The sequence below is a fragment of the Vicugna pacos genome, chromosome 7 (genome assembly GCF_048564905.1).
Source record: "Vicugna pacos chromosome 7, VicPac4, whole genome shotgun sequence".
NCBI lineage: Eukaryota > Metazoa > Chordata > Mammalia > Artiodactyla > Camelidae > Vicugna > Vicugna pacos.
Window position 1 is genome coordinate 48,438,429 of NC_132993.1, and position 13,624 is coordinate 48,452,052.

Genomic DNA, 13,624 nt, shown 5'->3' on the forward strand with positions numbered 1-13,624 from the left:
TTAACATGATCATCATAAGAGTAAAATGGATGCCAACTTCCCCTTTAACACACAGGCTTATTTTGTGTCATCGATAATACATTGTATAAACTATGAAATGAAGTAGACAAGTGTTTGATGATGAGATTGAGAATAATAGTAATGATTAGGAAATTGTAGTGGGAATCTCTTTTTTTGGGGGGGGTAGTGAGTTCTGTTACTGTTTTTCCTTCTTTCTTCTCCATGCATCTGTTTTTTTTTAAGTTGAACTAGAAGTTCTTCAAAATTATATGCCATACAATTTCATGATAGAGTTTGGCATGCTATTTAAATTATATAAATACTCATTCTTTTTCCTAAGTTAACACCCATACATGTAGGCACCCTTTCCAGTTGGTGGTGACAAGAATGGTGGTACTTGAGTGGTTAACCCTCACAAAATGCCTAGATATTATCCTATTGAAGATATTCCTGGGAAGCTGTTGGGTCATGGCAAAAATCCCTTCAGTCAGCCTGTTAGGAAATTCTGAGCTAGCCTCACTGGTCATCCTCACAGCAGGAAGAGGGGGATTTTCCTAAAGCAGCTGAGCAGTGGCTTGCTACTTGTGACTGGACCTCTGAGCCTCAGTCAAGTTCCTCTGCATAAAATACACCAGAAATTTGTTACGACCATCTTCACCAAATTTGATGTTGGTGATGTGAAAATCCCCAAATATCTCACAGTGATGCTTACTTTAGGAAAAAGAAGCTTCATAAGCCCAAGCAGCAGGAAGACAAGACCTTTGACAGAGAAAGAGAAATATGAGGTTACAGAGCAGTGCTATGTTGATCAGAAAACTGTGGACTTGAGAATTCTGCTAAAAAATCACAGTTGTTTCTGAGCTCCAGGGCTACCTCTGCTCTGTGTTTTCTCTCACAAATAGTTTATCCTCACAGATCGGTGTTCTAAATTTCTTACAGAGTCTAATTAAATAACTGATACATTAAAAAAAGAAACATGAGAGTATAGATGGTAGTACTTAGGAGACTCATTCTTTTTTTACTGGAATAAGAAAGGAGTCCCAGGAAAGGCAGTTAGGTGGAATGCCCTTGTGACTCAAGAACTTAATAGTTTAGGGGAGCATGTGAGAAATCTTTCAATCAACAGAACATTCCGTGGAAAAGATGGGGCATCCTGTTTTCTTAAATGGATGCCCTTCTATTCCCTTTTGTCCCATAGGTCCCAGGCACATTGAGTCCATAAATGCCTTCCTGGTAGATGTCTTCATTATTCTATGGAAACAGACATGACTGTGTGGGAGAAGAGCGAAAGTGGTGTGAAATGTGGGTAAGCAACTCTGTCTGTTGTTGGGTGTATCTTCTGTGTTTCTCAATTCTGCATTTTGCATAAAAATTCAGAAAATGTTTATATACAAGTTCACAGTGATGACACATTTCTCCAATTGAAATAAACAAAGGAATAAGAGTATAGGGATCTGTATAATATAAAAATCAGCTTTCAGTTTTATTGTAGTCTAAAGTAAACCCGAAGGAATGTTTATGAATATCCATCCTTGAATTTCTTCATTCAATAAATATTAAATCAATTATTTTATGTATATTTTTCCATTTGTCTGTCTATCTGTCTTCAGAACTATTTTATACTTATTTCGTAGCCTGTTACTTTAGGTGTTTTTGTTAGTTATCTATAACTGTATAATAAATTTCCCCAAAATGTAGTAGCTTAAAACAATAGATATTTATTATTTTCATTTCAGGGGTCTAGGTGCAGCTTAGTTTGCTCATGGCTCATGTGGTTGTTGGCTGGAGAGATCATGTGCTTGCCATGTAGGCCTCTCCAAAAGGCAGCCCACAACATGGCAGGTGGCTTCTCTCAAAATGAGCAAGGAAGAGAGCAAGAGAGGGAGAGAAAGACAAAAGCCAGAGTCTTCTTGTAACTAGTTCTTAGAAACAACATCCTGTCTCTTTTGCCTTATTCTGTTTGTAAGAAGCAAGTCACTAGGTCCAGCCTAGTCTCAGGGGAAGAGAACTATACAAGGGAATGAATAGCAGGAGGAAGGGGTCACTGGGAACCACCACAGTGTTCTGAGGATATGCAGTATGGTTCCTTGCTTTCCAGATATTTGAGTATACATTTGTACGAAAAGGAAACATACATACGAAAGAGTAACATATAAGGCATTACATGAATCATAGAGTTAGTGGATATCAGAGAAGTTCACAGGAGGAAGAAGTCTGTGTTGAGGCAGTCAGGAAAGTTATGATATAATGGGATTACATATTTTGGCCTGGATGTATATGGATAGACCTTGAATATGTCCACAGAAAGAGAAAGGATAGCCATGGTTTGAGAATAAGCAGTTACAAAAGGTGGAACAATCCACCTTTAGGGATTTAAAGGGACTTGAATCCACCTTTAGGGATTTAAAGGGGCTTGAAATGGCTAAAAATGATATATAATCAATAACTATATTCTGTCTAGGATAGAGCTTAATCTCCTTACTGTGTTACAGTTATATGTGTGTGTGTGTGTGTGTGTATATACATGTATATTTGTTAATGGATGAATAGACAGATAATCTCCATACTTCTTCAGCCAGTAGTCCCCATATACATGTCCTAAGATCTGATCACGCAATGTTCCAAATGAACCTTGCACTCTTCACCTACATGCACTGCTAGATATTATTCTCTTTAGGCTCTCTTATTCTCCACAATTTGCCTTGCTAACATCCATTTATCATCCATATCAATAAATACTATTTCCTAAAATGTTTAAAATCTTTCCACTGAAGGAACAAGAGGAAACCATGTCCTACCTCCTGCAACAAGACTTCCCTCTCCTCCCTCTGGTACATAGTCCACCTCTGGGCTTACCTTTTGGGTTATATTGTTTAGTACTTGCATACCTCCCCTTTTCCTGGATAGCTCCTCCAGGACAAGAACCATGCTTTAATTTCTGTTTCTCTATGACTTGACACAGTGCCTAGTAGTTTGATAGGTGCTCTTTTTGTTTGCTAAATGAAGGAATAAAACAATTAATGAGCATGGGAGACAGCAGAGTATATCACACCAAGTGGAACAGAGAGACTGGGCTGGGGAGAAGTGATATAGTTGAAAATAACCACTGAGAGAAATAGCAAAGTCAAGTGAGAGACTCTCTCTGTGTGTCTCTCTGCCTCTTGCTCTTCCTGTCTCCATCCCTCACCTTCTCTTTCTCTCTGTCTTCCTTCTTGGTGATAACTTATATGTGCCCTTCACTGAGATAAGTCATTTTTTGCTCTTATACTACACCATAAGCTAAAAGAGAAGTGGTACCGTTTAATGGAGTATTTCCCAAAATATGTTTTATTAGTATAAACAAATACTCAACAAACAAACAAAAGATACTATAGGAAAAGATGCTGAGTTAAATAAGCAAAGTTTTTGTTATTGTTTTTAGTTGCAGGACTTCACAGAATTTGTAATATGGACACTGTTTATCTCAGGAGGCACATTTAGTATGGGAGATTACTCAAATAAATTTACTAAGAAACTGCTTTTTACAAAAGTATCTCTTGTAACCCATGGATACTTCTTTGGAAAATGCTGGTTTAGTGTATTTTACCCTGGATAGAGATAAGTCATATATTCCTGTATGTTTTACTTGCTTCTGATATGACATTCAACACCTAAGTGAGCTTTACTCTACCTCCAGCCTGTAAATGGAAATAATAAAACCTGACCTTCACCAACCTCTGAGGGGATATTGTAAGGTTCAACAAAATAAACACAGCAAAACATAAAAAGCAGATGTTATCCTTGCTCCCTATTGGATCTTCAATAGTAACATGCCACAGAGCAACATTCCCTAGTGCTAACTTTTAAATCACTTTAAAACATAAAAATCAAACAGATTCTAAAATCTACTAAAACTTCTACAGTGCTTTTAAAATAAACTTTGGAGAAGTAGGAGGCAGAGATATACAATTGCTTGTAGCTATGAGAAGAAAGGACCAAAAGGAGAGCAGTGTCACTTTTGTGTGTATGTGTGTGTGTGTGTGTGTGTGTGCCAGTTCTTGCTGTTTCTTTCAAAGATTGTCTGAGAACTGAGGAGAGGGGTCATCTTGAGTAACTTTATTCTACTGAAAGGGGTGTACTCCTCCCCAGTACACATTCAAGTCCTGCTGAGAAACTCTCTCTGAAGAGACTGTTTTATTATTGTGAGCCTGTCTATTCACTAATGAACTGACTGAAGTATCAGTTGACTTGAATAGGAGTCGACCAATGCTAAATCTCAAGTAACAAGAACTGGAAGCTGAATTTAAGGAATAAGTTTAGAGGTGAAAGTGTAATTCTTATTGGCAGTACATTTGGAGGTGTTGGAACTTGTTTCCCTCACTCCCCATGGGAAGATTTTGGAGAAATTCCATGAACTTTCTTCAATCACACTTTGAGTGCTTTGTCATCTTCCAGAAATGAGTCCATTTGTACCTCTGCTGGTGATTGAGGCCTTCATCTCTTCATCTTTAAAAGTGAAATTTTACTCCCTTATAGGGGTGTTGTAAGAACTAAATGAGATAACATAGATTAACCAAGGGTGCTTGGCAGCCATTCAATAAATGTTAACCTTGGGTTTTCCTTTTTTCACAGGGTTCATCAGATAACACATTTCAGGCCTAACCTTGGGACCCCTTTGAAATCTAATTGCTCTTTGACAGTAGAAAGGTAGAACTCTGTTCCTTGTAGGTTTTCCCAGTAATTTATGTAGTAATCCTCTCTTAATTAGTGCATTTTTCTTTTTTTATAAAGACTTAAGATTATTACTTCCTATACTTATTATTCAAGTAGGAGATCTATCTTAATTTTAGTCTACTGTGTGTAACAGAATAACCCTTCTATAAATGCTTTTTTATTAATACATAAGTATTATATGTTACTCATTTGTTTTGATTGTTGTCCAGTTAAGGTATTACTAAACTGTGCTCTTATAATATATCAGGTTGTATACTTTAAATGACATGGTGGCTCTGATCTGAGCCATTATAACTCTGCCAGTCATTTACTGAGAAGGACATCTGAGGAGGCTGCAGTTTGAGTCTTTATCCTTGCCTTGAGGGCCAAGTATGTCCTGCAATTGTACTTATGTGGCAGTGATTATGTATCAGAAAGGTAAATGGGAATATGGGAGGAATTACAGAGATACTAATTTTAAGACATCAAATCAAATGTTTTAGATCCCAGCCATCCTATTTCTTAAGTGTCCAGCTCTCCAAACCACTGAATTAGTAGCATGTTTCATAGGGAAAGTATAGATAGCCCTATTATAATCAGGGATATACCTGCTTAGAATTGATTATTGAGGATGCCTGGCTTGCTTGAGAAGAAGATGGTTTTCTCAGAACTACTAAAGCAGACATTCAGCTTGAAGAGGATCAGACAATTTATATGATGGAAATATGGAATAGGAGAAAAAAGATGTAATGCAAGGAAATTTCTTGGCAATTGAAAGAGGAAACCCCATCTGTTCACTAAGAGATGGAGCTTGGGAGTGAGACAAAGAGAAGAACCAAAGGTTAGGCCCTGGTGTTCTGATTTTCCCAAAGAGGGTGTTATCAACATCCAAGTGAATTTGGGGATTCTGAGGACCACAGGAGCTGAGGCCCTGTTTTCCTGGACATAGCCTGGGATAATAGAAAGTTTCACGAAGAAGTCCCATGCATGTGAAATACCAGGAGCATTTATGTAGCAGTAGTTGAGGAGGCATCAAAGAGGGTGGGCCTGAGAAATGATGTGGTGTGGAGAAAACAAAAAAAATCTTAGGCCCCCAAGACCATCCTTAAGTGCTACATTTCCTAGTGATCAGCAGGAGGACTGCTGTCACTGTATAGAATGTGGGATCTTTGTAGCTAGAGGCTAGGGCAAAGTCCATAGATGTTGGCAGTGGTAACAGGATGCACTCTAAAGACCAAGCAGGACAATCCAACTCAGAAGGATACTCAGTGACTACATGGTTACACCACTGCAGAAGCAGCCACAACGGAGACCAACTCAGAGCTAAGCAAGACGTGATATATCACCTAGAAACTTATATGCTCCACCCTCACGTCTGTAGATATGTCAGCTTCATTCTGCAACCAGACACTATTTAAAGGGAGAATGGAAAGAATTTAAACCAGAAGAGAATCTTAAATACAAGATAAAAATGTATATTCTGACTTTTGTAGTAAGGGACTTCTAGAGTGGATAGAACATACATTACTTATAAAACTAAATTCATTTTTGATATTTGAATGTGTACTTCTTAAATTCATATCTCTCCAATAGGCAAGAGAGCTGTGAAACTGAGTAAGCCCTTTTAGAACAGAATTCATTTGTCTTGGAACAAAAATCCTGAAATATGGAAAGTTAACCAAAGCGGTTAAGATATTGTGTAACTGATTTATTTTGTTTCCTGCATTGAAGTTTAAAATCATCCTCTGTGTTCCAGGGTAGCTGAGACCTGAGTTTTCAAAGAAAGTATTGAAGGTTAGCTTTTTTCTTTTTACAGGCTGCATGCAAGCTTGTGTGGATCAAACTGAGAAAATTCTGATGCCAACATTGTAGTCTGTGGAAGCACCTTAAGAACTTTTCCCCTTGGGGAATCTCCTAGAGCTCATATCTGCTCAGTCTTGAAGGGATTTGCATGTTACTTATTCATGGAGGCCATTTCTTAATAATATTCATGGCAATGATAGATCTTTAGCTATCCTGCTGTGTCTCCTGAGTGGTTGGAGAGGAGAAGCCAAGAGTGATTGCATGTGTAGTACACGGATGGCTACAGGACTGGATTTAACAGGAGGGGTCAGGAATTAAGGTCTTGTTAGACATGGAGGATGTGGAATATAACAGGCTTAGGCAGGAAGGCAAGGTGAAGTCCAGAAAGCTGTTCTAAGACAAGAGAAAGTAGCCAAGTATGAGGGAAGTCTATGCCTCCATAGGTCCAACTCTAGGTAAGGCATTTGAATACTGAGCATTGACTTAATTTAATATGAAGCAAAAGGATATGGGAGGCAGTGAACCCCGGCTTGCTTCTTATTCAGCTGTAGAGACGGATTGAGTATTGATGGGCCTGGGGAAAAAATATGAGAAATGAGGCATTAAAAAATGGAGTACCCTGTGACATGATGAAAGGTTTTTTATTTCTTCTCAAAAAGTGCATGTCTGAAGGCATGCCTAGAGCCTTACCATGATTGGTAAGACAGGCCTCCTTAACCAAACTTCAGGATGAAAGTGAGCCACTGGCCAGTTAAATCGGTACATTTCTTACCCTTACGTATCCTGGTTGTTGACTGGTTCCTGCTGCGTATCCATTCCCAGTACTTATAAATGGGCTTCTGCTTGTTTGCTGTGCCCGAAGCCCTTTATTAGTAACTGCCCATTCCAGCTGTCTTCTAGTATTGGGATTCTATTTTGTTCTTACTGTAATTCTCCCCAGTTACTTCAGTCTGGCCCTCAAAGCTAAGTTTGTTCTTGGTATTGGTAGTGGTAGTGGTAGTGGTAGTGGTGGCATGCCATGTTACCTAATGCTTTCAACCTTGTAGTGGTTATGACATTCGCATGAGATTTTACATGGGAGGACTGGGAAACAAAATCAGTATACAAGTTTATTAATTGTATATCTGATGTTAACAAAAATAATAGCTATTAAAAATCTGTAATAGCTCATAAAAAACAGTATTCAGGAGGTAAACATATTAAGGTCACCAAGTAAGTCAATGACTGAATAGCAATTAGTTCAAACTCTTAACTTTTCAGAGCTTTAAGGCATCTCTTTGTCTTTCTCAGGACACTTTTCTGAAAAAATTAACGTCCCTTGGCTACTCCTAACCATCTTTCCTAATTGTGAAAGAAAACCCAACAGGAAATCACAGAATTCACTACTTCTGTCTATGCCAACCGTCTCAGACCACACACAAACAAAAGTTAGATGATTTGGCAGTGCTATCAGACCTGAGGAGAGATCTGGCATTGGGACATGTGAAAGGGAAGCTGATTGTAGTGTCACTAAGCCACAGAGGAGTGGTTACAGGCAGTTCTAGAAAGCTGCCTACACCCTGAAGGAGCAGCTGGATAGGAATTTGACCCAGCGAAGGGAGAGAGAACATGGTGGTCCACTTGATGTCAGGATAAAATGGATGTTGGCATTTTTGGGAGTTATTGAAACTACAGAGATTGCTTGTGAATGAGGAAGGTGTAGTGCAGGCAGAATGCTTATGAGTTATTGTAGGTTGCTTTAAATACTACTATTTTCTAAGATTTAGGTTATGTAAAATAATGTATCTGCATACTTTGTTGGGATCAAGTCCCAACCTGAAAACAAGACAAAACATTTTTTTAAAAAAGAACTAGATGCAAAGATACATTCCAGAGTAATATATTTTTATACTACGGGTATAATAGAGTTTCTATTATGGGTATACTTTGAAGAAATTTGACTTATCTATAAAGAAGTCACTCTAAAGCGCTTTCATATGTTAGGTAAGATAGATCCTATAAAAGCACAGCACTATCGTTCTGGTCATTAGAAGTAAACTTAATATAAGTTTAAAAATTTATAACCCTCTATATTCTGTGAAATAGGAATAATAATAATTAACCTTTATTGAACATTCACTGTGATCCAGGCACTATGTTTGGTGCTTTATGTTTATGTTCTTTTTAAAGTTTGAAACAAAATCTAAGCAGGGTACTCTTTTTATTGTGACTTGGCAGAGGAGAAAATTGAGGCATAGAGAAGCTAAGACAACTTTTCAGAGTCACACATATAGTCATACCTTGTTGTATTGCACTTTGCAAATACTGGATTTTTTACAAATTCAAGGTTTGTGGCCGCCCTGTACCAAGCAAGCCTATGGAGCCATTTTTCAATAGTATTTACTTACTTTGTGTCTCTATGTCACATTTTAGTCATTCTCTCAATAGTTAAAACTTTTTGTTATTATTATAGTTTTATGGTGATCTGTGATCAGTGACCTTTGATGTTACTATTGTAAAAATGTTACAGCTCTCTCAGGTAATGGTTAAATTTTTTAGCAATAAAGTATTTTTAATTAAGGTATGTACATTGGTTTTTTTTTTTAGCCATAGTGCTACTGCACACGTAATAGGCTATGGTATAGTGTAAACATAAGTTTTATAATTTTTTGGAAACTATTGTGATATTCGCTTTACTGTGGTGGCCTAGAACCAAATCCTCAATATTTCCAAGGTATACCCATAGTAAGTACCAGATTTGGGATTCAGATCCATGTGTGACTCTGTCAACCCTTTTAACTAGGATTCTCAGTTGCTAATCTATTCCTCTTCAAAACAAACTGTTTCCAAAATGCAAAATAGAACCACAATGATAGATCACTACATACTCGCTGAAATGACTAAAATTTAAAAAGACTGACATCCCAAATGTGACTAGGATATGGTGCAGCTGCAACTCGCATATACTACTGGTATAGTATAAAAAGGTACAACCTATTTGAAAAACAGTTCAACAGTTTCATGTACAATTAGCATACACTTATACAATGCTTCAATTCCATTCCCAGGTGTTTACCAAGAGAAATGAAAATGTACTTGTATATAATGTTTGTACCAGCTTTATTTATAATATTCAAACACTGGAAACAATCCAGATGTTCATCAGTTGGTGAATGGGTAAACCATTTATGATATGTACATACAGTAGAATATTACTTAGCAATAAAAATGAATAAACTAGTGATACTTGCAATTACATAGTTAAGTCTCAAAAGCATTATGGTGAATGAAAGAATATGGACAAAAAATTACACATATATGATTTCATTATGTGAAGTTCCAGAATAAGCAAAACTAATCCAAAATGATATAATGAAAATTTGAAATTAACCAATAATATTTATTGACTCTCTATGCAAAAAATCCTCTTAAACCAGCACTTCATATATATATATATGAAACAATGGAAAGTAAATTGTTAATGGTGACCTTGAAGTGTTGGCTCCTAAATTATCATCATATAGATTGAGTTGTAGTTTTTGCAAGTTTTAGTTACGATTGGAAGTCAGCATGCTTCAACAATTTAAATGTTGAAGTCAGGTGACCTGGCTTGAATTTGAATCCCAACTTCACTGCTTACCTGCTAGGTGACTATGGGCAACTGCCTGAGATTTTGATCTTCAATGTACATATCTGAAAACAGAAAATCTCATTGGATCATGACAAATAGGAAAAGTGCATGCATATAATGGATGCTAATATCTAATATCTATGATTGCTGTTATTCATTGTATTAAATATAGCATAGCAAGATGAATGCTAGTTTTAAAGTTAGAATCCTAGGTTTAAGTCCCTATACTTACCAGCTTAGTGCCTGAGGCAAGCTTCTGGACTTCTTTGATTGTTTTATTGATCATTTTGTAAAATGGATATAATAATGACTACATTGGTTTATTTTGAAGTTTAAATGAGACTTTATAATTGAAGTATATAGAATACTTGGTACAAAGTAGGACCCCATAAATGTTAGTTATTTAGAAATCCAATTTTTATTGAAACTCTCACATAAAATGTATAACAATTCTATTAAATGGAATGTTAGTAATAGTATTCCATTCATCAACTGTATCTAAGATAAGTATTGCCCAAACTTAGCTTAAGAAAGACTGAGATCATAGACCAAACTTTTTTATTTTATCCAAATCTTTGACATTTTGAAGATTCAGCGAAATAAATGGCCACCTAGTAGAGAAGGCACTTTATGATCCTGTCCTCCAAATACTTGTTTATGTGTCTTTTGATAGATTTCTATGAAAGTCTAGAATGTGGAAACAGAAGACAATGCAAACAAGAATAATAAAACACTGATCATTTCTTTTGTCAGCACAACTGTTTCATCATATCTTGATTATTAAGAGATGAATTAAGCAGATGTCAAAATAGACCTGAAGCTCTGGGGACTCCATCTCTATAAAATTATTCAAAGTACAAATTAAAATGATATTTTTCATGATGGAAATGATGTAATGAATTGTTTCTCTGTTGGGAATGCTTATTTCCAATAGGATATTTAATATCAGAGATAATAAATAGAGATAAAATAAATAACAGATGAAATATATGAACACATATAATACATAAACAGGTAATAAATCTTGTTTGAGAGCAAGAAAATGAACTCTAAGAAAAGAAAGCATAATAATAAAGCAATATATTCTTTTTTAAACATTTTTTATTGATTTATAATCATTTTACAATATTGTGTCAAATTCCAGTGTAGAGCACAATTTTTCAGTTATACATGAACATGTGTATATTCAGTGTCACATTTTTTTCTCTGTGAGCTACCATAAGATCTTGTATATATTTCCCTGTGCTATACAGTGTAATATTGTTTATCTATTCTACAATTTTGAAATCCCAGTCTATCTCTACCCACCCCCCGCCCCCTTGGCAACCACAAGTTTATATTCTATGTCTGTGAGTCTATTTCTGTTTTGTTTTAAGCTTTGTTTGTTTGTTTTCAGATTCTGCAGATGAGCGATCTCATATGGTATTTTTCTTTCTCTTTCTGGCTTACTTCACTTAGAATGACATTCTCTAGGAGCATCCATGTTGCTGCAAATGGCGTTATGTTGTTGGTTTTTATGGCTGAGTAGTATTCCATTGTATAAATATACCACCTCTTCTTTATCCAGTCATCTGTTGATGGACATTTAGGCTGTTTCTATGTCTTGGGCTATTGTAAATAGTACTGCTATGAACATTGGGGTGCAGGTGTCATCTTGAAGTAGGGTTCTTTCTGGATATAGGCCCAGGAGCGGGATTCCTGGGTCATATGGTAAGTCTATTCCGAGTCTTTTGAGGAATCTCCATACTGTTTTCCACAGTGGCTGCACCAAACTGCATTCCCACCAGCAGTGAAGGAATTTCTCCACAGCCTCTCCAGCATTTAGCATTTGTCATTTGTGGACTTTTGAATGATGGCCATTCTGACTGGTGTGAGGTGATACCTCATTGTAGTTTTGATTTGCATTTCTCTGATAATTAGTGATATTGAAATTTTTTTCATGTGCCTATTGATCATTGTATTTCTTCCTTGGAGAATTGTTTGTTTAGGTCTTTTGCCCATTTTTGGATTGGGTTGTTTGTTTTTTTCTTATTAAGTCCTATGAGCTGCTTATATATTCTGGAGATCAAGCCTTTGTCGGTTTCATTTGCAAAAATTTTCTCCCATTCCGTAGGTTGTCTTTTTGTTTTACTTATGGTTTTCTTTGCTGTGCAGAAGCTTGTAAGTTTCATTAGGTCCCATTTGTTTATTCTTGTAAAGCAATATATTCTTAAAAAAAAGTGAACCTAAAAATATTAACACATTGTCCTGTAGGTAGCAGCACATATTCCAAACTCTGAGTGAGAAAACAATATGTTGCTTGGCTTATTTATTTGTACCTGACATGTCATGGCACAAAGCCAAGAAGACTCAAAAAATGATCTGCATTAATGCAAAAACTCTTATCTACCTACCTGCAGGTATAATTATTCTGATTTTTGGAATCAATATATGGTTGGATGTCAAGATGTGTTGGCACTGTCATTATTTTTAGTTAAATATGCATGTGTATGTGAGACCTTTTAATTCCCAAGAACTTACTTTTCACACTTAATTAAGGAATTATCTTGCATCTTTTTTTAAAATCTTGTCTGGAAAATTGAGTTTATTTCATACAAAATGATAAAAGTACAACCACTGGCAATTAAAATAATATTGGTTGATTCAATCAAATCTAGTTTAAATAAGTTAAACCTCATCGATAGTTATTTTCTAAATAATTACAAAAGTAATAGCTTCCTTCATGATGCCTATTACTGCCATCTCTCATTCTCTTTGCTTTGTCAAAAAAGTCAAACCACAGCACAATATACAGGGCATTCTCTAGTTTGGCCATGTGTAGGATACATAATAAAACAGTTGTAAAGAACTAATTAGTCATAAAAAGAAATAAATTCATCAGTACAAAAAAACTGAAAAATAGTAAAAGAATACTAGCTAGATAAGAATTACCATGTGAGGAACAGAATTATAAATATATTATATGGAGAAAATGCTTTGTCTTATAAATATATTGAGTTCTGTAAGTTTTAGGAGTTTTAGGACTAAGTTTTACATAATATTCTTTTGATGATTGTGCAGCTTTTTGAGAGAAGTTACTGGGATTGCATGGCTTTAATATAGTAAAGTTTGTATTGAAATCAAAATATTCTGACTTTGTGTTTACTGATCTTTTTGCTATGCTAGATAAAGTCAAAATCGTACAGAACTGGAATTGCTTATTTAACCAATGGATTATTCATCTTTTGAGAAATACAAAATTTATGTTCATCAAGTAATTTAGGGGGTTCAAATTTACTGTCTAGTCAGTAGTTTATTGCTTATGCTCATAAACATTCATACTTAGCAAATCTACCTTTTCATATGCTTGTGTCTTAAATGAGAATGTCTGTTTTTTGAGTCATTGTTAACACTTGAATAATGGAGCAGTATCAGTAAATCATTGTTAATATTTGAATAATGGAGCAGTATCAGTAAATTAAGTAACCACAATGAGGTATCACACAAAAGTGTGAAAGGCTTAACTTCCTGTTTCTCAGT

At 35.8% G+C, this 13,624-nt stretch overlaps 1 protein-coding gene and 1 pseudogene across 3 annotated transcripts in view; both read left to right on the forward strand.

The window, feature by feature from the left end:
• Positions 1–13,624, forward strand: part of MACC1 (MET transcriptional regulator MACC1) — a 486,000-nt gene that overhangs the window by 270,334 nt on the left and 202,042 nt on the right. The gene's annotated exons all lie outside the window — the stretch shown is intronic.
• LOC102543820 (large ribosomal subunit protein eL6-like) lies at positions 375–928 on the forward strand (annotated as a pseudogene).